The following is a 24,931-nucleotide window of genomic DNA, read 5'->3' on the forward strand; positions in this document are numbered from 1 at the left end:
TAGTGAAGACGTCTGTCACCACAAGGACATTCTCTCGACCATCAGATGCGCAGCCTCTAGGGTAGTAAAATCAACAGCTACCACTTCCAATGATCGGAAAGCCATAAAAGGTGTCCAGGATGCTTGTATCTTAGGCTGTGGCATCTTAGCCAGCCAACACCATTGTCAGGTTTTCACCCACTTGTCCACAGCCTCATGCATTCCTGCCCAATAGCAACTTTGTTCGAGCAAGCTCAATGTTCTCTCAATACCTTGGTGCCCCATTTGGTCATGGACACTCTGTATTCTCGGCAGCCTCAGTCACTACCTCCACCTCTTCCAGCACTGGCCTCCGGGAGAGGGTGTCAACCACTGTATTACAACGCCCTGGCCGATAGAGGACCTCGAAATTTAACACAGCCAGCAGTGCTACCCACCATTGCTCCACTGCTCCCAACTGGGCAGTGTTCAGGTGACAGAGCGGGTTGCTGTCGGTGAAGACAGTGAACCAAGACCCCAGCAGATAACCCCTAAACTTCTCTACTACAGCCCACTCTAATGCCAGGAGCTCCAGTTTCATACAGCTGTAGTTTCGGTCATTACATTCGGCACCCCTCAACCTCTGACTCACGTAGGATATTGCCATCTTCCTTCCACCCTGATGCTGGTACAGGACAGCGCCCAGGCCCAAATTACTGGCATCTTTCTCCAACACAAGAGGGAGAGTGAAGTCTGCATATCCCAGTATCGGAGCGCATGTCAGCTCTCTCTTGAGGCGCTCGAACGCTCGCTGGCACTCAGGTGTCCAAGAGCCCTCGAACAACCTGTCGCACCGAGCTCCAGTAGTCTTCCGAGTGCACGCATACACGACATCGTGCAACGGTCCCGCCACTTTGTAGAAACCAGCGATAAACCTGTTGTAGTAACTGTAGAACCTCAAGAAGTATTGCAGCTCTTTTACGGTGCTCGGCACTTGCCAATGAAATCCTTGTTACACACCACAAACCACCTCAGCAATGCTCGTAACTCTGCTTGTTGCGCGGAAGTTCCATCTATCTGTACCTTGTCCCCAGAAATCCTCTGAAACACTAGATAACAGGAGCCACTCTCGACCTTGCGATCTGGAGTCATTACCCCCAGCCTTACTTTAGGACACAGGCAGACATCTTCAGGTGCTAGATTCAACACCTGTACCGGGAAAACACGTTTACCGAACGATACCACAGTGGGGACTAGGGCCAATCCCCCCAGCAGTGGTGTCGCCCCCGGTTCGAGTATCACCACACCCGTAGCCTCAGGTAGCTCCTTATGTATTTGAACCCAAACAGTGGCAACAGAGGGTGCAGGCTGGTGCGTTTTGCATTTTCCAGCTACTCGAACTGTAGAGGTTGGCCCAATCAGTGCTGCTTCGTGTATCTTACTAAAGGCATTTCGCCAAACTGAGTCTAACGTTCCCACCAGAGCATTATCAAAATTGGAAAAAATCAGCTGCTTAGAGCGCTGGGCCATGTTAATGCCGATAATTCCTGGAGGTGAATACCACAAATACGGGAGAGGCAGTTTGTTAGCAGCTGTAATCCTTAACCCTTTAGTGGTGCTGTGCATATCCCTATCTTCCCATGTAGGTGCCCTCTGAAAATGCTCTCTGCCAATGTACTCACATTGCTGCCTGTGTCTAAAAGAAACTTGACAGCTCTCCCCCCTATACTGATTTCGACCTCGGGTCACTTGCCCAGGGAGTATTCCAAGAACCGCTCTTTAGTCACAGGACTTCTGCTTGAGCCATGGGAACACCCTCTCATTGCTCAGGTCTGCGCGATGGAGGGGCCACGTTTCCTGGCACTAATGTTTCTGCAGGGGCCATCACTTGGCCTTCCTGATTGTGCTGCGCGGCTATGTGTCCCACACCCTCACACTTCAAGAAAAAGGGCTGACCGTCTCGGGTATATCTGGGCCTAAGCTTAGACTTTTAGTTACGACTTCTGGCGACGCTCACCTTGTGAGGTCTCTCCTCTGCACACCGCATCGGTGCCTCTTCCCTTACCTCAAATAGCGTTGCACAAGGCCGATCATGCACTATTTTGCGCAGTTCCCGCCGGAGTATGGCGTCCCTTACCACCTCAATGAACTGATCCCTTAGAGCTAGCTGCACGTCGGGCACCGCGTTAGACGACTGTTGGAGTGCGGCGTTTAACATCACTGACAAGGCATGCGAATACTCCCGGAGGTCCTTCCATTCTAACTGTTTCCATGCATAGAAGGTGTGTAACAGCTGAGGGGTTGTCCGCTTCTCTCAGAAAGCGGCCCTCAAATAAGCAAAAAGTTCCTGAGGCAGTGCATCCTCTCCATCCATACACAATTTAACCTCATCAAGTGCAGATCCCCTTAAATGTGACAAAATAAAGTCTACTTGATCCACTGCACTCAATCCCCTTACCCGGATTACTCGTTCAAGTTCCTCGATAAACTCATTAACAGTCTGACAGTCTTTACCAGAGTCACCACAATAAGGTAACTATTTGTCTTTCTCTGGGAATATAGACATACTTCCCCCTCAGAAATCACAACATTGCAAAAATAACTCTTAACAAACACATTAAATGAACACTCATGCTCAATCTCCATCACAGAGGGTTCTTCAATCTCGCCCCATGAAGATCTGTTGCACACAAAGAAAAATAAGTTCTGTGCGACAGTTGAATTTTTTGACTTGCTCAACAAACACACTCAAACAACTGCAACAAGCAAGAAACCATCAGTTGATATCAACATTTAGTTATGCCTTTTAAAGGTTTTAACAACATATATCTCACCCAGAGTGAGCTCTCAATCTATTCCTCAAAACTGGCGCTTCTCTCTAACGCTGGACAATACATCACCCTCTCTTTTGGCTACTTCACCAAACATATTCACAAGGGTGACCTCTAGGGGTATGTAGTCCAATTGCAGGCTATTTTTGGCCTGATCACACATTCTGTCTAATATCTCCTTATTGTGTTGCATGAAAGAAAGAAAGCCATAAAGGTTTGGAACAACTTAATGGTGAATGATGACAGAATTTCCATTAATAATAAGAATAATTCTGTAGTACATTTTCAATGTGTATTATGTAATGGAATATATAGGAGTAAATGTCTATTATGTCATTTGTGAAATTAACGAGTTACTCACTACTTGAGTACTCTTTTAATTGGATACTTTCTTATACTCAAGTAAATATTTATGTTAGTATTTTTACTTCCACTTGAGCAATTAAGTTTTTAAGTAATTGTACTTTTACTTGAGTACAGTTTTTGGCTACTCTACCCACCTCTGTCTCTAATGGGATACCCTGTAGTGGGCAGAGTTATCAACCAGCAACAACACAATAGTGGATAGCTACCAGTAGCCATCCAGTTCTACATTAACTGCTCGTAAATACACATTTCTTTTGTAATTTTGGATATAGAGTATAAACTTTTTGTTTTCACTTTCTCTGCTGGTATTTTTAGAGACATTTTATTTCAGGGGAGCTCCACCTTATTCCTGCACTTCAAATGCCTCCCTATATGCCTGATTTCCCAGCGTTGATTCCACTACACCGACAGATTGACGGCCCTACTACTTCTTTATGAGGCTTCCTCCCTCCTCTACACACAGCGTCCTGTCAGTCAGATTAAATTGTTGTCATCAGGACATCTCTACTATTCCTGCATGTGTTGTTATTTTTATTTTTCATCTCTTACTCCAAAAATTCATTCTCAGACTGTTTAGAAAAACACTGCACCTCTAGTTGTGATTGCACAAACAACACAGTATCAGTGCAGCAATGCATGCTAGATTTAACCAAATTATACACACAGATGATGCAAACTGTATGTGATTGTGCATACGACAGTGATTGCACAGAAAACCTATGGCAGTGCAAGGGACAGGCCAGGCTAGATGAAAGTGCTATAACTGACAGTTCAACATAAGCTGAATGAATTATTAAACATACAAGTGACCTCATGCAAATGAGAGTCATCTCAGGTTTATTTTTTAGTAGCCTAAATCATAGCTTAATTCAATATGTCATACCATATGGGCAATGGAAAGTCAGTCTATTTACACCTGGAGAGGCAGCTGCTTTCATCAAATGAAAATCTTTAACAAGGATCATTCAGTTCCATGCTCTCAAAAGTGGCATAGCTAGTATTAAAAGAAACTCTTGGGCACACAAGGCCAAAGCTTTTTAACTCCATATCACAATGCATACTGTATTAAAAATGCTGTTAGAATCAGGCACCAATCAGTTATCAAAATTCTTTCATATTTAGAGATCTCTTAATTGTGAACTCGGCTGTAGTCGAGAAGCAAATGCCCATTATTCAGATATGCACTAATTGCAACTCCGCAAACAAATTGTAAAATCACGAACATATTTTCTTTCTCATAACTGTGCTACAAACAAAATGATAACCTCATTAAAGATTTGTGGTTTCTGTAATTACATGCACCCATGTTCATATTTGGCTTTACGCTCACACTGTGATGTACAATACTGTAGTGAAAAGTATTGGTTCCTTTAAAGTTTTATTTCAGCTCGTGTTTCAGTCTTCCATTCAGTCATTCTTTTAAGCAACATGATCACTTGGGAATCAGTGGTTAGTTCCAAATCTTTTGCCACCCATATTCTGACAATGTGCTGGTGAATGTTTGTGCCCCAAAAATCACCACTGATTTGCCTTTGACATAATTTCCGAAGTGAAACAACATAATTTATCCTTCCAGTGCTATTATGGTTAGGGTTAGGCTTTGGGTAAGGTTTGGAGTATATTAATGTAATTAATACAAATATGTTTCATGTCAAATCCATTCAAAATGTTTAGTGAAAGAATGTTGTTTTAGTCGCAGTACTGATATAGTTAGGGTTTAAAGTTTGATTATAATAAGGCAATTACTACCCATAAATCCTACGTGCTGTGCCATTCATGTTACGTCCATTCAAAGAAGTAAGTTATTACGTTTGCACGTTGCAACTGTAGTAACACCTTTGGCAACTGTGAGGGGTAGTTTGAATATTACGTGGCACGCGAACAGCAGCGAGAGAGAAGAGTATATTTTAAATTAAGTCCCTCGCATCTGCATGCCAGTCTACCTCTTCATGTAATACTCTTTCATTAATATGCAACGTTTTATGTAGTTAGAACTCTAAATTGAGACAAAACTGGTCAACAGATGATGCAACATGTGTAAAACATTCGCATATCATGATCAGCTGATATTGCAGCGCAGATCAATTTTTAATAAAATCACTTTAAGTGAATTGTGCATGTAAACAAGTCCGCTTTGCATCCGTCATGCTGCCTGGTTGACTGGATGCCATTTTCATATTTTATTTGTTGCTTTTGAACCTCACAATGTAAATAAAATTATAGTTATTAATGCTTTGACTTTAAACCCAGCAAACACACCATTTTAACCTCATTTCACCCCCTGTACCTCATCCATTTTTGTATTGTGCCCACACGTCTTTAATATTCCTCAATCTATCTCTTATAAAGTGTAAAAACAGAAACTGGCAAAATGTGGATAGATATATGTAATGGGGTTTGTATAGGTTCACTAGAGACCCTAGGTATTTAAGAGCGGTATTGTTCTTGTTGTTTTTGTCTTTTTTTTGCACTTTCATAAATTACATTTTGGTATGATTATGTAAATACTATAAAAGTTAATGGTGCACTCAGTCACTTTTGTCTTTGTGTCATCTTTTACTTACAATGACACCTAGTGTCTTGGATGTAGCATTATTTAAAATCAATTGGTTTCAGTTTCAGATGCCATTGTAGAAATGTAGTATTCACATTCAGCCATGATTACTTTAATCGATAGGTAAAAGTGTCAAATAGCAGGATAGTTACCATGCGTGTAGCTAGACCCTGGCTGCCCTGGCTTTTTTAGGAAAAAAGAAAATGAAAAAAATTAAGGCTTAGCCTAGTTTCCTTACATCAGGTTACAACAGCAACAAGGCAGGCTGCAATTCTGGATTTGAATGTAAATTAATTCTGATCAGTAAGCCCCACTTGCATTAATTTTTACTTTTTTACCTGCTGTTCATGCTCAAGTTAATCAGACAAAGTGGCTGAGAGCTTCCTATTTTCTCTGAGAGGGATCTTTTCTGTATCAGAGGCACTGAGGTTTTATTATGCAAGCCTTATTTCTAAATAGTAACAGTACAAAATAATAATTTGGGGAAGGCCCTTTTCTGTTCCAGCATGACTGTGCCCCAGTGCACAAATCAAGGTCCATCAAGGCATGGTTGGATGAGTTTGGTGTGGAAGAACTGCACAGAGCCCAGACCTCAATCCTATCGAACACTTTTGCCCGTATGTGAGAGCAGAATTACTGTCCAGACAGAAAATACTGACGGGTGAGTGGAAACTCCACCCTTAGGTAGTGGAACAAATCTGGGTGAGATTTTATAGGGTAGAAGAAGACCTCTTTGCCTCTATGAACAGCGCAATGTCTCCTCTACTTCTCCCTGAGTCACCCAGCCCCTCTGGGTCTGGACGTGACGGTGCATACATGGCCCTGAATGCGTCTGTATGCGTTTTTCCCTGGGTTCTCTGCTCCCGGGAGTCTTGGCCAGAGTTCACAACAAGGGTCTTGCCTCATACTGAGCTAATATCTCTCCTCGACGGCTCGCCTTGCGCGATTCCGGACAGGAGGGACCTTCTGTCTCAGGGGACGATATTTCATCCCCGGCCCGAATTGTGGAAACTTCATGTTTGGCCCCTGAAGAGTACAAACTGAGGGACACAGGGCTGTCACCTGAGGTTATCGAGACCATTCTTAATGCTAGGGCTCCCTCTACCAGAAGAATCTACACCAATAAATGGGGTGTCTTCGAAAAGTGGTGCAGTTCACATGGTGCAGATCCAGTTAACTGCCAAATTGTTTCAGTTCTGGACTTTCTGCAGGAAAAACTGTCAGCAGGCATATGCCCCGCTACTCTCAGGGTTTATGTGGCTGCCATTTCGGCTTGCCACGCCTTGATGTACAGGGTGCCTTTGGGGAGGCATCCTCTACTCGCTCACTTCATTCGTGGAGCCATGCGACTGAGGCCTCCTGTTAGGACCAGAACTCCTTCATGGGACTTAGCAATAGTCCTGGAGGGTCTGGTTGAGACCCCCTTTGAACCTCTAGAGTCAGCGTCTGACAGACTTCTGACTCTCAAGATGGTCTTTCTTATGGCGATTACCTCTCTTAAGAGGATTGGGGATCTACAGGCTCTGTCTGTTTTGCCGGCCTGTTTAGAATTTGCCCCAGGTATGGCCAAAGCTATTTTGCATCCTCATCCTGACTACCTTCCTAAGGTGCCTTTTTCGACACTACATCCTGTCACTCTGGAAGCCTTCTGCTCCCCGCCGTTTTTAACGCCGGAGCAGGAAAGACTTCACGGACTCTGCCCAGTCCGTGCCCTTCAGACTTATGTCCACCGCACTAGCCAGTGGCGTAAGTCAGGGCAATTATTTGTCTGCTATGGGGGCCGCAATAGGGGTGCGGCCGCTACCAAGCAGACTATGTCACATTGGGTGATGAATGCTATTGCCCTCGCCAGTAGGTGTCAGGGCTTACTCCACCAGAGGGGTTGCCTCCTCTAAAGCCTTGGCTAGAGGAGTCCCTCTGCAGCAGGTTTGTGATGCGGCAGGCTGGTCCTCTCTGCACACATTCATCAGTTTTTATGGCAGGCTCATGCCTGAACAAGTTTGTGATGCGGCAGGCTGGTCCTCTCCGCACACGTTCATCAAACTTTATGGGTTAGATGTTTTTGTTACTCCGGACTCTTACGTCCTTGAGTCGACATCTCAAGCTCACGTCTGAACAAGTTTGTGATGCGGCAGGCTGGTCCTTGCCGCACACATTCGTCAAATTTTATGGTTTAGATGTTTATGCTACTCCGGGCTCTTACGTCCTTGAGTCAACATCTCAAGCTCATGTCTGAGACCTCTCGCGTTCTTGTGAGCACACTTCACAACCGTAGGGTCCCGAACAGCCCCAGTGCGGCGGCGTGGGTATTGCGTTCCCAAAAGCGCTTAGCAAAGCGCAGCATCATAGTGAAGCTTTTTGTAAAGGGAATGTCTCTGGTTACATGTGTAACCCTTGTTCCCTGAAAAAAGCGGAATGAGATGCTGCGCTTCTTTGCCGCACTGGGACATCCCAGGACTGCTCTTCAGAAAAAGATACCTGATGACACGCTGGTGACGCGTCTATTTATAGCCTGGCCACAGGTGCATCTAATGATCTCACCAGCCGAGGCTATAAATTCCGGTCAATGTTCATTGACGTGTTACACACATATTCACAGCTGGTCACAATGCAGGATTGTTCCCAAAAGTGCTTGGCAAAGTGCAGCATCTCGTTCCGCTTTTTTCAGGGAACAAGGGTTACACATGTAACCCGAGACGTTTCATGCTGTATGTGTTAGATTAGTTTTATGTTTAGAATAGCAATAAAGTTTGTCTGTTTTCAAAGATAACTTGACTGTGGTATATTTTGATAAATAATCACATCACTGTTTTTAAAAGATTTCGCTTCAAAGCTGTACCTAATTATGTGTAATATTATGTTCAATAAGCCATGAGAATAATATTACTCCAATAAGTGAATTAATCATAATTCCCTTATTAAAGCTAATTCCTTACAATAGAAAATAGGACCAGTTAAAAAAAGACATTGTATTACAATTTTAATGGTGGAGAGTTTTGTTCAGACAAATAATCTCATTTGTAATTTATCTCATTTAGAACGGTTGTCGAACGTGACTAATTCCATTATAAATGTCCTTACATAATAATGTAGTATTAGGACAGTTTATTTTAATTCCTAGCTCACACGTACTGTTCCTACATATAATGGTGGAGGTACACATCCGCTTTAATCTGTACCGTGTACTTCTACATCAACCAAATTTCCTACAGAGGTATTTATGTACAGGTCAAGCCTCAAGCCCTTCGCCCAGGACCGCAAGCCACAAATGTCTACACTATCCTCTAATCAGAATTACATTAACTTGTGAACTACTGAAAAAAGAAATATGACATACAACGAATAAGACATATTTAAGATTACACACAATTATAGGTTATTAAATAGCCAAAGCCAATTTGTAAAATGAACCAAACGTGTTTTGTACAAAAGGTTTTCTTGGTTCCATTGAAGCACACAAGATGCTCTTTTAAATGTTTAAAAATCTTGTTGGTATTACATGAATTTACTCACACAGTTGCTGATGATATGGAGTGGTGGTGTGGTGGTGGCATAGTGGCTAAAGCACAGGGCTGTTAATCAGAAGGTCGCTGGTTTGAACCCCAAGGCCAACACCATTGTGTCCTTGAGCAAGGCACTTAACTCCAGGTTGCTCCGGGGGGATTGTCCCTGTAATAATTGCACTGTAAGTCACTTTGGATAATAGTGCCGGCCAAATGCATAAATGTAAATTATATAATTGGTAAAGAAAAATAAACTTCATGAAATTATAAAAATGCAAAATAGAAGCATTTTCACAAGTGGTCATCACAATTAACAAGGATGATTAAAAATGTTGCCGACCTTTGCCGTATGGTGTCCCATTTGACATTTAAATTTAGAAGGGTGCTCACAAGCACCTCCTTTGCTCCCTCGATGCAGCCTTGCACACTGTAGCTTTCAAGATTCATTATATTTACATAAAAGCAAAGTTCCAGCGATGTACTGCATGTACAGAATTAAGTGTGGCTGTGTATATTAATATAATACATTTTGTGGTACAGAATACACATCAGTGATATGTGAGAACAGGTGAGGTATTGAATGAAAGGTGATAAATGCTGGCTAAAAAGAAGTCCATGCCCTGCATGAATTATGCACATGAGAACATTAACAGATATAACCAGACCTCTGGAGTGATTTTATACAGCCATGAAATAACCAAACACATGGTCATAATATCACATTAATAGGAAACCATTTAATACTTTTATTTGTTACAACCGAAGGCTGATTTTAATGATCAGTCTTGGTCAAATTATTGCTCACCTTTCATACCAAAAACATGACAGGTCACCATCCATCATCAAGTTAATTTTTATTAAGAAAAGGAAAGGAAAGGACAGACAAGTTTCAGGCTCAACCCACATGTATTCCATAAATATTCTAGTGAAATGTGTTTTTTATAATGGCAAATTAAATAATTTGCATGGAATGATGGAAACTGAACACAGGGGATACAAAGGTAATTAAAATCAAAAGGATTATTCTTTGTCACTCTTTTTGCTAACATTGGGGAAACTACAATATTTACCAAAAAATATGAATTATTTAGATAATAAATTACAGTTTATGCCTAGCAGCATGGTTAAGGCAAAACTAACCAACTTTACAAAACAAATACAAAGTCAATAATATGAAGTGTTACACCTGAGCAGCAAACAAGATGAGAATCCAACATTTTCTTTGAAACCGCTTTTCTTCAGGTCAGCAGCCAACCCTTACCCTATACAATCAGCATCAGGAGCAAACACCACATTTTAAAAAGGGGGAGAGAGAGAGAGAGTGCGAGAGAGAGAGAAATAGCTGATTTATATTGAATAACTTGAACAACAAACTTCACAGAAAAAAACAATAGACAATACAACAAATAAATCATAAATAAAATACAATAAACACAGTTAAACAAACAATAATCAACCAACTGAATTACCAAATGTACTAAATTCAGAGTTCTTCAAGTATAAGCATTCAATAAATGTTCAGATTCACAAATACCTTGACCTTTTCTTGTCGAATGAATTCAAAGTAGAGATGAATTGAAGTTTATTCAGAAATCCACGAACAGAAGATGTTCACAGTTAAAGGGCACCTATTATGGAATTTTGAAAATTACCTTTCATGTAGTGTGTAACATAGATTTAAGTGAACAAAAACATCCTGCAAAGTTTTATATATGAAAGTTCACCGTAAAAAAGTTATTGTCTCTCAAAAGTAGGAGTCGACTCTGAGTCAATGTAATGAATCGTTTTTCCAATGAGTCATTTTCCTTTTCGTTGTGACGTCAAGACGAAAAATTATCAAATTGGCCGCGCCCACTCATTGCGCGCGCAGACACCAGGGATAACTTGAAAACATCAGACAACAAGATGCTGTGTTCTGAAGTGCATATCAAAAGCAACCTTTTTTCACTGCCCAGGGACGAGCATGTGAAGAATCAGTGGCTAGAGTTTATATTTACAACTATATCACACAAGTATAGCCCAAACCTTGTGCTGTGTCCGCGTCATTTTAATGACGATTGCTTTACGAACATGAATGCTTTCAAGTGTGGATTCGCGAGCCGGTTGATACTGAAGGAAGGTTCAGTATCAAGTTTATTTGGATCAGCTTCCTCCTCCGAATCACAAACTGTAAGTATTATTAATAATTGTTGCTTTTATGTGTTTTTTAGCATGCTTAATAAGTATTTGTGTGTGTTGTGTACGTTACGCTCAGCGCAGCTTCTAGGTCTCCAATGTCAATTTTTTGGAAATATGTGAAATGTTTGTCGATGTTATTGGAGTTGTCATAAAGAATAGAGCAATAACTTGTAGTAATGCAGTGCTTTACCAATATGTTTATGCGTTGGGCTAACGCAAACAATAACTGATTGGGTGTTTACCACCGACCTTTGGGCTATGATCGCTAACATAAATCAACTCAAATTCCTTCTCTGATTTTGATTTTTTTACTACAAAGCGGTGATGGGCGTTCCGTTTCCGACAATCTCTGCACAGAGTATACCAATCACAACTGACTGGGTCATCTGACCAATCACCGCAGATTAGCGTCATGCAAAGGAGGGGTTTGGAAAAATGAGTCGTTGAACGAATCATTTGGGAGTCGGTGAGAAAATCAGGTAAACATAAATGCATATTATAAGACAACAAAAGTGTTTTTTGTCATTGCATGCATGTAAAATTATTGTTGGGGACTCCCAAAACAATATTAGGAACATTTTAAATGCCATAATAGGTGCCCTTTAATATAAGACTTTTGGGATTTTTTGTCTCACCAGCAAACTTTCCAGAAAGTTTGTGCAGAAACATCCATGATGATAAGTCCACTATCCTTGTTGAAAATGTGGTCCAACTCGAACAAAACATATATACAAAAACTGGCCGATTTCCTTGATAATTAACTAAACTTGTTCTTTTCTTTCAGGTTTTATCCAGATGACTCAGCTTTATCTCGATTGGAAATCTAGCTTCACTTCTCAGGTAAGTATTTCTCTCTTTTTCTAGAGTTTAATTTAAGATTAAACAAATCTTTTCTATTTTTCATACTTTTTAAAAAGTATAAATATGCACTTTTTAGTTAGTTTTAAGCTTATATCTTAGAATGCAATTTACTCTGATTTTGCATCTGTGTTACACATATGCTCCCTCCACTTCCCATGCAAACTTATAACACCTTATTCTTGATTCATATGGATTTTACTGAATAATTGTCTTATTACAACACTAGATATGACACTAGACCTTCATCTGCTACCACTGGAGATAACCAGATAATCAGACGAGACCATAAACAAAGACGAGGTAAGCGAGCTGGCCTGCGAGCTAGGCTAAAGCTAAATCTGCATCGTCCAGCCCTTCCAAGCATCTTCCTCGCTAGCGTATGTTCTCTGGTGAATAAGATCAACGATCTACGGCTTTGGATTACACAGAAAATACTTTTGGACAGTAATTTAATGGTGCTCATAGACACTTGGCTCAACGACAACATTCCAACCTGTGCGATTGAGCTAGAAGGATGCAACATCTTCAGGGCTGACAGAAATTCTGCGGACTCTTGTAAAAGCAAAGGAGGGGGTGTTTCCATTTATGTACACAAATCTTGGTGTACTGATGCCTGAAGTCTTACTGTTCTGCTGATCTTGCATACCTCTTTATTGAGTGCAAATCTTTTTACTTTCCCAGTGAACTGACATGTAGCATAATCATTACAGTATATGCACTCCCGGATACAAATGCTAAACTTGCCATGAAAGAGCATGGTGCTATTGTTAGCAAATAGCGCATCCAGATGGAGCATTTATTATTGCCTGTGATTTCAGTCACAATAATTGGAGGACTGTACACTCTAAATATTACCAAAATGTTTCCTGTCCCACGAGAGGAGACAATACCCTGGCTCATGTTTATACCAGTGTTTCTGGTTTCTGCTTACAACGCCATTCCCCTTCCCCACATTGGACACTCCGATCACCTCTCTCTATTTCTATTGCCCATATACACCCACATCATTTAGCGTGTGAATCCCACAGTTAGGAATGTTAAAGTGTGGCTAGAAGGAGCTGACTCAACACTATAGCACCAGCTTCAGCACACAAACGGGAATGTGTTTGCTACTTGGGCCACCTGGGACACCCACACGGACATTGATGTCTAGATAAACTCCCTTCTGGATCACATCAACAGGTGTGTAGATACAGTTACCAGCCACAAAATAATAAAAATGTACCCCAACTAGAAACCTTGAATAAGAATAAGTAGGTTTGTCTACTACAGAAAGCATGTGATGCCGCTTTCAGGTCTGGAGACCAGGGAAGCCTACAGTTCATCCAGGGCCAATCTGAGGAGGAGTATTAAAGAAGCCAAATATAAATATAAGCTGCGGATAGAGGACAACTTTAGCAACTCCGACCCCTCGATGCATGAGGACAGGCATTCACGCCCTCACAGACTACAAATCATCTAACAGCACCCCCTCAAACAATGATGTCACCCTCCCTTTCAAGCTCAAAAGGATTTTACACCCGCTTCGATCGTGAGAACACAAATGTATCAATTAAAGCTGAGCTTCTGCCTGACGAGCTACTGCTCACATTCTCTACCAGTGATGTATATTCCATCCTGAGCAGGGTGAATATACGCAAAGCTGCAGGTCCTGATGGTATTCCAGGCCATGTACTCAGAGTCTTTGCGGAGCAGTTAACTGGGATGTTCTGCTCTGCCTTCAACACTGTCATCCCATCCAAGCTAATTTCCAAACTCACTCATCTTGGCATCAGTACCTTAATATGCATTTGGACTTTGGACTTTCTTACTAACAGACCGCATCCATAACCACATCTCCTCTATCCTCACACTGAACACTGGTATACCACAGATCTGCATGCTAAGCCCTCTTCTCTACTCCATCTTCACCTACGACTGCAAACCAGTGCATGGGTCTAACTCCATAATACAGTTTGCAGATGACACCATAGTTGTAGGCCTGATCAGTGGTGACGACAAAACAGCCTACAGCATATATATATATATATATATATATATATATATATATATATATATATATATATAGCTATTTGCACTTCTGGGTAGATGATTTTGTATTTCATTAGCTCTGTACTGTACTCTGCACAATGACAATAAAGTTTAATCTAATCTTGAATCTAATCTAATTACAGAGCTCTTTCAAATGCTTGATTCTAATTGCTCAAATGCAGCATTTTGGTCAAATATTAGAATGACCTATTCAAAGTGTATCCTTCTCTAAATATTGATTGGATTAGCGACATTTTAAAGCTATTGCGCAATGCTGATTAATGAATATGTGTCGAGTCATTTTTATTTGTATAGCGCTTTTTACAACACACATCATTTCAAAGTAGCTTTACAGGAAATCATGCATTAACAAAAATAGTTATAATATCTTATAGTTATCATTGTTTAGTTTGATTAAATATGATTGTAAATGTGTATAGAAATTAAATAATTAAATAATAATTGTATTAGAACCCTGTGAGCAAGCTGAAGGCAACTGTGGTAAGGAACACAAAACTCCATAAGTTGTTGGTTGATGGAGAAAAAACCATGGGAGAATCCAGGCTCACTGTGGGGGCCAGTTCCCCTCTGGTTAAACAACATGAATATAATGCCTATATTAGTTATTTGTGTGTAGTGCAAGTCATGGTTTTACATTTGTAAATTAAGTAAGCATTAAGGTCCAGTGTTTTAAAAAGATATTTTCTTTTTATGAAAATCTTTACGATTACTAATGTCTTTGAAGTTCATCCTGGATTAACTGCAGACGTTTACATAGATGCATTGTCCTTTGTTAGTTGGCTGATGAAGGCTTTTGTTGGTAATTCAATTATAGTCTATGTATTCCATTTCAAGTGTGTAGTCCATCAATAGACAAACGTGATCCAAGCAGAGATAAATGATGAGGTGAATCGCAGTTCAACATGCAGGTCATTTCGGTGAGGTTCGGTGGGGTCCATCCTAAATCCAAGGTTCAGGCTGTGGCATATGAAGTATCCGATGTCTTACAGTTGGAGTTGGCATCAGTTCATCCTCTGACGTAAAAAAACTGAAGTGATGTCTGGCTAGTACTAGCTGTAGTTTGTCGTCATCTCTCAGCAACACATAGGAGTGGAGTCCGACACCAAGCAGGAACAGAGCTGGATCTGGCAGGCTCTGGTAACCTCGGGATATGAATGATATGAATGGTTGAGACATGGAAACAAATATAATAGTATTGCATAGATGTCAATTTTATGCAGAGTTATAGATCATAATGGATGTTTCTGCTTCTGGCAGACCTAACTAAAGCAGCATAATTGTGAGTTGAAGGATAAATTAGGTGTATGCCTGCCTAAATAGATGAGTCTTTAGTCTAGACTTAAACTGATTGAGTGTGTCTGCATCCTGAACAGTGTTAGGGAGACTATTCCATAGATTAGGAGCCAAGTTCGAGGTTTTGGTCCAATCATTAGTACCTCTGTTTTCTCTGAATTGATTTCATTGATACACTGCTAATTTGGAGAATTGTGAATTTTCATTGGGTTTATAAGAAATATAAAGTTGGGTATTGTTGGCAGAACAGTGGAAACTTATTCCATGATTTCTGATAATATCTACCAGGGGAAGCATTTATAAGGAGAAAAGCAGAGGTCCTAAAACTGATCCCTGTGGCACTCCATACTTAACTTTTGTTTGATTTGACAATTCCTTGTTTACACAGACAAAGTGGTAGCAGTCTGATAAATATTACTTAAACCATGCAAATGCAAGTCCACTAATGCCAAAATAATTCTCCACCCTATTCAAGAGAATGTTGTGATCTATCGTGTCGAAGGCAGCAATAAGATCTAAAAACACTAGAAGAGAAATGCAGCTGTGATCAGGTGAAAAGAGCAAGTCATTTGTAACTTTGATAAGTGCTGTCTCTGTACTGCGACGGGGCCTAAATCCTGACTGAAATTGTTCATATATTCCATTTCTCTGTAGAAATGAACATAGTTTTGAGGACACAACCTTTTCTAGTATTTCCAACATAAATGGTTGATTTGTAATTAGCCAGTTCTCAAGGATCAAGTTGCGGCTTCTTAATAAGCAGTATGATAACTAAATTTCTGTGTTTAAAATTAACGCACATCCAAGACATTGTGTCCGAATATATTAAACTGTACATCTCAAATACAACTTTTAACACTCAGCACCATAAAGTATCAATCTGTCATGACTTTTTAAATATTCATGAATGAAACTGTTGGTTGTACAGCACTTGTTTGTACTGTTGTTGAAACTGAAATATATATGGTTTGCAATCAGGTCCAAGTGTTTTTAACTGCCCCATCCTTGTAGCAGATCATTGAGGCTTAATGCCATATTCAGATTCATAACAGTTGTCATTTGAGGGTGCTATTTTGCTACTGCTGTATTTGACAACGGTGAGGTGTGGGGTTTTGGAAAAGGGGGCATGTCTAATTCAAGTAGGCCATTTCTAGGGCTTTCTCAATCTCAAAATCCTGGGCACTGAAATGTTTGCTCCCTAAAAATTCCCAGAATTCAACATAAAAACTGGGGAGCATCGTTGCTCATTATGTTACCTTACTGGAAATGTCATCATGTCTTCTTAAGTCTTTCAAGTCAAATGAACTCAAAGCCTCATTTTCTCTTTAAAAGTGATGTTGTTTTGAATGTCTTTCATCCATAATGATCACGAAAGGAAAACAATCTTTTAAATATTAGTGTTTTAGAAACCAACTTTAATTGTATTTTTTTATGTATGCCACTTATATTTTATAATAACACTGTACATTTAAATATCTACAATAAAACTACATATAATTTATACAGTGATGTTTTTGATTAATACCAGCTATTTTTCAATGCACAAGCTCATAATCATGTCGCAGGTGATTGAGTCATAAGTGTCCCAATGTTCAGTAGATGAACACCCCTGCCAGTGTCCGAATTCTTGTTTTTTCTTTTTTTTCTTTTTTATATATATATATTATGATATACTGATTCATGACATAGGAAGCTGATTAAGACACACCCTCAGTCTGGTGGAAGTTCCAGAATGGCTAAAATCACTTACAGCACCTTTAATCCCTGTGGTGAAATCACTGTAATGCAGAAATCCCAGGCAACAATTTCCTAGCTGTGCTAATTTAATTTTCAAATAAAAAAATAATTATTTTAAATAATCTTTCAAATGATTATCTAAAATATATAATAAAAAATTATATTGTATATCAGACTATAGTATATAGTCTCTAGGTCAGTGGATAATTAGTAAAACAAATTGTTTGAAGGATTAGCTTAGTTGAGACCTAATTGGTCCTGAGCATTGATACTGTGTCACAGGCTCGGAGCAATATGGTGTCATAAAATCAGCTCACCCTTTCCAGCCACACATTACTAATGACCATGTGATTAGATTTGCCAATTTAATGAGTAAATTAGTCAGTGGTGTATACTTTCATCCTTACTCTTGGCATATACTAATAATTCCAAGATTACATCCTACATTACCATCATTTGCCACAAGTGCCGAAGTCAGAGGACATTAACATTTTATAATTTGTGTCTTCATTGAGCAAATCTGTGGATTACTGGAAACTAACACACACACACACACACACACACACACACACACACCCTGACATTACTGGCTAATAAGTGCTTCTCTATGAAAGGGAAAGACACAGTAGGTTGTTTATTCCTTTAGCTGACATTTTAGTAAATGCCACATATCCACATGGTTTTGGAAATGACTAATCCACAATATTTTAATATCAACATCCATATCATCATACAAGTTAGTCATTAAATATAATGTGCCTCATAATTAGGGCAGGTTTCTCATGTTCATTTATTGTGGGGGGGAAACATTGAATGAATAATAATAATACCAAAAATTTTTATTATACAGCGTGGGTAACAGTACCATTCAAAAAGCCAACATATAAGTATATAGTTCACATAGCATACTATACGCATTATACATACTGTAATTTGTCCTTATTATTAGAATAATTGTTTCCCTTGGCCAAAACTAGAGATTGTGTGTGTGTGTGTGTGTGTGTGTGTGTGTGTGTGTGTGTGTGTGTGTGTGTGTGTGTGTGTGTGTGTGTGTGTGTGTGTGTGTGTGTGTGTGTGTGTGTTTACAGGTGTGACCAAATGTTCCCACAAGGATGGTAAAACCTGACATCACTTACATTGAGGGAAATGGCTTAGTAAACATTCTAAACAATGTTTTTTTGACTATTTAAAAGTTTCTGTGAAGGTTAGGTTTAAGGTTAGGGGATATAAATTATCATTAGATCTGTATAAAATCCATAGAAGTTTATGGAAAGTCCCCACGATGATATAAAACAAAACATGTGTGTGTGTGTGTGTGTGTGTGTGCGTGCGTGCGTGCGTGCTCTGATTACTTTGTAGTATTTTATAAATGAAATTGTCCCTTTCATACAGTCAACCTACAGCATACAGTTAAGATTGCATGACTGTCTAAAGCCACAGGTGCACTGCCATACACAGAGCTCTGAAAAATCGTTTCCTTTCCACACAATCCAAGCTCCCACCCTTACCACCCCCAACAATAAAGCCTGGCTAAATGAAGCAATCATCTCTACTGGAGGCATCAGTCGGAGCATGATAACTGCTACGTATATCACCATCCACCATATGGTTGAAGTTGTCTAACCCAAACCAATCGCTGCTCACCAATTTGTCACGGTGGAAGCAGACATGATTAAATATATCCATGGTAAGCTTGGAAGCACAGGAAGTGTCTTTGGCCACTCAGACGGTCATCTATTCCTGAGATTGGAGGCAGCAGTAACAGCTGCTGTGCAGGCCGCACTGGATACACCTTGTTTCATTTTGGTATATACTGTTTATTTAATTTTTCTGTTGCTGTAGGCACACAATTTTTTATCCAAATTATAATAATATTTTCTGCTTTTACAGATGTGGAGGAGACACCATATTGGCTTTTGTTTTTGCCCTCAATCATTGCTAGAGTCTGAGTCACACAAAGTGTGAAAACAAAGAAACCACAAATGAGTAAGAACTATAGTAGTTAACACCATAACAACAAAGATATACGTATAATGCTTAATGGAACAGAAAATAAAATATTCTGTCATTATTTATTCACCCTCATGTCATTTTAAACCTATATGACTTTCTTTCTTCTGCAAAACACAAAAGGAGAAATTTTTTATAATGTTCGGGTTGCTTTTTTCCATGCAATTACAATGAAGGGGGACCGGAGCTTTCCAGCTTCTAAAAGAGTACAAAAGCATTATAAAAGTGTTATAAAAATCACCCATATGACTAGTGCGCTGTATTCCAAGTCTGCTAAAGCCATACAATAGCTCTGTGTAAGGAACATATTCCATCCCATAATGTGTCATTATTCAGTAATATAATTATTTAATATCTGCTCTGTAGGTGTCCTGGGCCAGTTCATGAGAGAAGCAGCAATGTCAGATTCTGATGTCAGATTTTTTTTAAACCGATCAAATTATTAATTGAAAAGATCCAGCACAATAGAAAAAATATTTTTGCAATAGAGTGCAATAGTCTGGTTCCTGAAGTAAAAATCCCATTCTTTTTTTACACAAGGGAATTAATTATTAAGGATAACTTTTAAACCTTTGAAGACAGATCTTTGAGTTTAGAGGTTGTTAATCGATTGTATATGCTTTTGCTAAAGGTATCAGTCTGCATTATTTGAAATTCAGATTAAAATAATTTTTGATAGCAGAATTCCTTGTGGGCTGTCTATTTAACGCGTTAATTCAGTGTGATTAATTATATAAAAAAATAAAGCTTTTAAAAGAATTACGCAACTAATCATATCCCCAGACCGAAATAAGGAATATTCCTACAGAGCAATTACTTTTCCATCCAATTACAATATATGGGTACTGGAGCATTTAAGCTTCAAAAAGAATGCAAAAGCATTTTAATAAAAGTAGTACATATGATTTGTATGCTATTTTCCAAGTCTTCAAAAGTTATACAATGTCAAGGATCTCAAGGCTAGTTTTTCAAAGTTTCAAACATGTTAAAACTTTACACAGGGTCCTAAAATTGTGTTTATTAGGTAGGGGGGGGGTATAAGAAGATTTATATATGCAGAGTTCCACACAAACAGGTTTTCCCTCTGATAATTTTGTATCCATAATTCTTTATGTTTAGTCCTTTTAAAGCACAACTGTTTTTCTAGAGTTTTGCATTAGATAAAATGTACATTAAGGTGATGAAAACGGTTTATTCACAAAACGATGACGTGTTTTGACTATTCGTGTATGTGTTATGAGTGTGCGATAGCTTGATGTGACCAGCCCACAGAAAGGTCCAACCTTGGAATACAATTCTTTCAACATAGCGCTTGTCATTCGGAAGTGTTCAACTCACAGCTGGTCGATAAAGGGGGTCCTCACAATCCGCCAGAACAGTTTTGAGAGTGGGTGCTCCCAGGTATGTGGAGACTGGTGGTGTGTGGGTATCACAGCTATTTCAGCCCACATTATATCAGATATTACACTTATTCTGCTGTGTCTCATGGATGCATTTAATAAAATGAGATACTTGCTCCAATCTTGCAAATAAAACTGTCCCCAAAGCAGGAAGAGGTCATTCAGCTGCTCCATCATGACGAGGCGGCTCCCTGATGATAATGCACATTACGTAGTGGATAAAAATGCAAAACAATTTGTATTTTCTTTTGTCCGATTTTTAGAAATGCGCTTAAAAAAGGATAAACATTTTGGATGGAAACCCAGCAATAGTCGACAAAAAACGCTGCTAGATACAAAGAAGTGTGCTTGAGGAAACACAGCTGATTATATTTTTAATAACATATGAAAGAAATGCTGCCGATGTACATGTTTTTGTTCAGAAATTAATTTGCGCTTTGGCGCACAGGTGTGCAGTGCGACTGTCTCGCAGAACACGTGCAAATTGTGAGTTCTCAAAAAAAGATTCTCTGTCAGTCATCTGGGAGCAGTTTGTAAGAATAGTGTTGTCAGGGCCTGGGTAGCTAAGCGAGTAAAGACGCTGACTACCACCCCTGGAGTCGCAAGTTCGAATTCAGGATGTGTTGAGTGACTCCAGCCAGGTCTCCTAAGCAACGTGCACAACAAGCTACGTGATAAGATGCGTGGACTGACGGTCCACACCATCTGTCACTGAGGTGAGTCACTATGCCACCACGAGGACTTGGAGTGCATTGGGAATTGGCCATTCCAAATTGGGGAGAAAAAAATAGTGTTGTCTATGAGAATGCTGCAAAGGATCTCAGATTATCTCAGGAAGCAATTAAATTGGCACTACAGGTGAATGTGTGTCAAAATTCAGTATAGCCCCAGAAATAGCCTCCATTTGTAGATAGTATATAGTATATAGCAAAATTATCATTATGATAATAGTAATAATCTGTGGTAATATATGTTATTTATTATGTTCTAAAATAACAACATTTGTTTGATAAGTTAAAATTGTATATAGTTTATTTTTATTTGTTGAAAACAAATGGACATAACGCAGCCTCATACATGGGTTCCTTTGCACTAACTAGTCACCTAGCTACAGTGCACTGACTGGTTGATTGGTAGTTTTAAATTGGTAGTTTTGCACATCCCTATCTTTTACAGCTAATTATATATTACAGAGTGAAAACAATTGTCATTTCAGACACTACTGTTCTTCAATAGACATTTCTTTCTGAGAAAAAAGGCCTTAAAAGTTTTTTTTTTCTTTTTGTGAAACTTTTACATCAAAACATCAAATTGCAATACTTACAGAATCACAATATTGCAATAAATGTTGGCTATGAAATATCGTTGTAATATCGTAACGGGAGGTCAGTGGCAACTCCCAGCCCTAATGTTTATGATGCGACTCAACCAAAGTGAGATGCTCCAAAAGCATAAAAGTATATATTAGCCATGTAACGATACACAAATTTCATGATACACTACAATATATGGTCTCATGACATGATACAATACAATACGATACAAGCACCCACAAATGTTTAGCTCTAACTTATTCAAGGATGTCTGGGGGGGGGGTTATAAGAAATATAACTTGATATTAAACATGCTTCAGACTTTAAATTAATGTTTTATTCAATTCACTTTACACAGAAGTTTGATATTTTTAAATGAATCTTGACATGGTTGATATTTGTGACAGTAATGTAATATTCACTGACCAAGTTTGTTTATCTGAATATAAAAACATTGTCAATTTCACCAAAAACGTTTGAGAACATAAGGCTCGGTGCTAACATGCTGTCACGAACCCCGCTCCTCTGCCCCATCCCCGCTTCGTCGCACACACACTCACTCCTCAAGCTCGCACGCTCGCTCCGCCCCCCTCGAGCTTTTCACGCTCTTTTTGCTCGCTCGAGCCCTCACGCCCACTTTGCTCCTACTCGCGCACATGCTCGTAGGCAATCTCCCTTCCTCGAGTTTCTCACGCGTTTCCAATCCCCCAGAACATTATGACCACCTGCACTCGCGTCATCTGCACTCCTGCACATTAGTTTCACCTGCACTCGTCTCATCACCTATCATTGTTTACACCTGCACTCGCCCCTATATATTTCACAACCCGTTCGTCTCACTCCTGTTGGTTATTGTATTTAGTTTCCCGTGTCTTTGCCCCCCGCTAGTCTCGTCTAGTTTTGAACTCCTCTTGTCCTCCTCTTAGCTTGCCAGCTCCCTTGTTCCCCTGTCTTTTGCTCCCACTAGTCCCGTCTACTCTGATCCTGTTTCCCGGCTTCGACCTCCCCACTCTCATTGACCACTCTCTCCCGGATTTGCCCCTTTACTCGACTTTGTTTCCCCGGCTTTTGACCCTACGCTACCCTGACCATTCTCCCTCTGGATTTTCCGTGCTGTACTTTTGTTTGCCTGCAAATAAACGCAGTTTTGACATACATTGTGACTGTCTCTTCTTGTGTGGGTTACACATGCTTTTTGCCTGTTACCTTCACAGTTTATGTGTATCACCTCCAACCCTCCAGCTCATCCAATTTACTCAAACTGTCAAGAACATAATTAAAAATGCTCTTGAAAGAGCTGGAGACTAGCACAAGTTCAATCTATAGTTGACATTATTTTTAAAGCTAAAGATGCAAAACTGAAGAAGAATAAAAATTGAAAAAGAAATTAATAATTTCAAAAAAGGTGAATGCATGTGATGCTGCCTCAGTTGAACGCCTTGGAAATGAATCCATCAGGCTAATCCTGCTGAATGAATTACACAGAATAATAATAAGGCATCTAGCATCAAGAATACTGTAAAGCAATTTCCATTTGTCTTTTGTACTGCTCACAGATATAATCCATTGTGCAATGTTCATATACTTGCCCATCCTGGTTTGTGTGGACCCAAATCAATAGGAAGTGCTTGACAGCAGACATAGACTACAATATTTCCACAGACGACTTCATCGTTATTTTTCTGATTGCTACTTCAGCTGATGGGCTGAACATTCATAGATTCTCAGTGAGGATATTGATTTATTTTTAATACTAGAGAAGGACAGTGAGAATAGAGTTGATGAAATTCAGATACTGGTATTAATATATCCTTTAGGATGACTGAAGTAAGCTCATGGTATGATCTCTTTAAAATTTCTGGGATTACATCAGATAGAATCATTTTCAGACATACCCATTTTTAAAATGTAGATGCACAAGCTAAGCCCAAACATGCTTCACAGCATAAAGTGCATTCCTAATCTTACCTCATAAATTAGTGCCTTTGAGGTCATAATATTGCAGTTTTCTGATAAAAAGTAAGTTACTTGAACTTTGTCTTATTTGTACTAATGTTATAAAAGACAATTTAACCTTTGTTTGAAATCATGAACTCTTTATTAGCCTTGTCTTGGCAAACTCAAGATGTAGCTAATAAGCATGAGAATAGATATGCTTTAGAGTAATGTGTGCATCATTCCTTGCTTTATTATGATTAATAAAGAAAATGCAAAGAAGAGAATACGAGCACATGATGAGGTATTCAGTGCCCTGAAGTGATGATGATTTGAGGAGAAGTCTCACTGAGTAATAGAAGAGCCGATCAGCTCTCGACAATAACCATGCCTGTTGTTAAAGAGTTTGTGGAAGATTTATTTAATTATGTGCACAACAGAACTGAGTACGGTCATAAAAAAAGCATTTGCCCATGGAAATACCTTCTTATGCGACAGATCAGAATCTGTCATTAGTTCAAACCAAATGATGCGTCCATATGCATTTTTACTCACAATACTGCAGACTTTAAGCATCATGTGTGGTATATTGTTTTTGAAGAAAACATCCTTGTAGTGACAAATGAGTTATTCTTTTCTCTGTATCCTGCTGCAGTCAAAGTTGTTCCTCTAAAAAGAGGGTGAACAGAGAATTTTCAAACACCTGATGGGGAGTGATCTGTTTCCAACAAAATACAGAAATTTTATTGTGAACAAAGGACAAAATGCCCTGCCCTGGTCTTTTTCTAAAAGCAAAAACTTGTGTTATTAGAATTGTTGGTCAATGTGTCTTTTTTTTTTTTTTTTACTTAATAAATCACTTGCCTGGGACAATTTATTTTAAAGTACAACTGAACTAAAATGTTCTGCAATCAATCAGTGACAATCCCACAAAAAGCCA

The sequence above is a fragment of the Xyrauchen texanus genome, chromosome 19 (genome assembly GCF_025860055.1).
Source record: "Xyrauchen texanus isolate HMW12.3.18 chromosome 19, RBS_HiC_50CHRs, whole genome shotgun sequence".
Classification (NCBI taxonomy): domain Eukaryota; kingdom Metazoa; phylum Chordata; class Actinopteri; order Cypriniformes; family Catostomidae; genus Xyrauchen; species Xyrauchen texanus.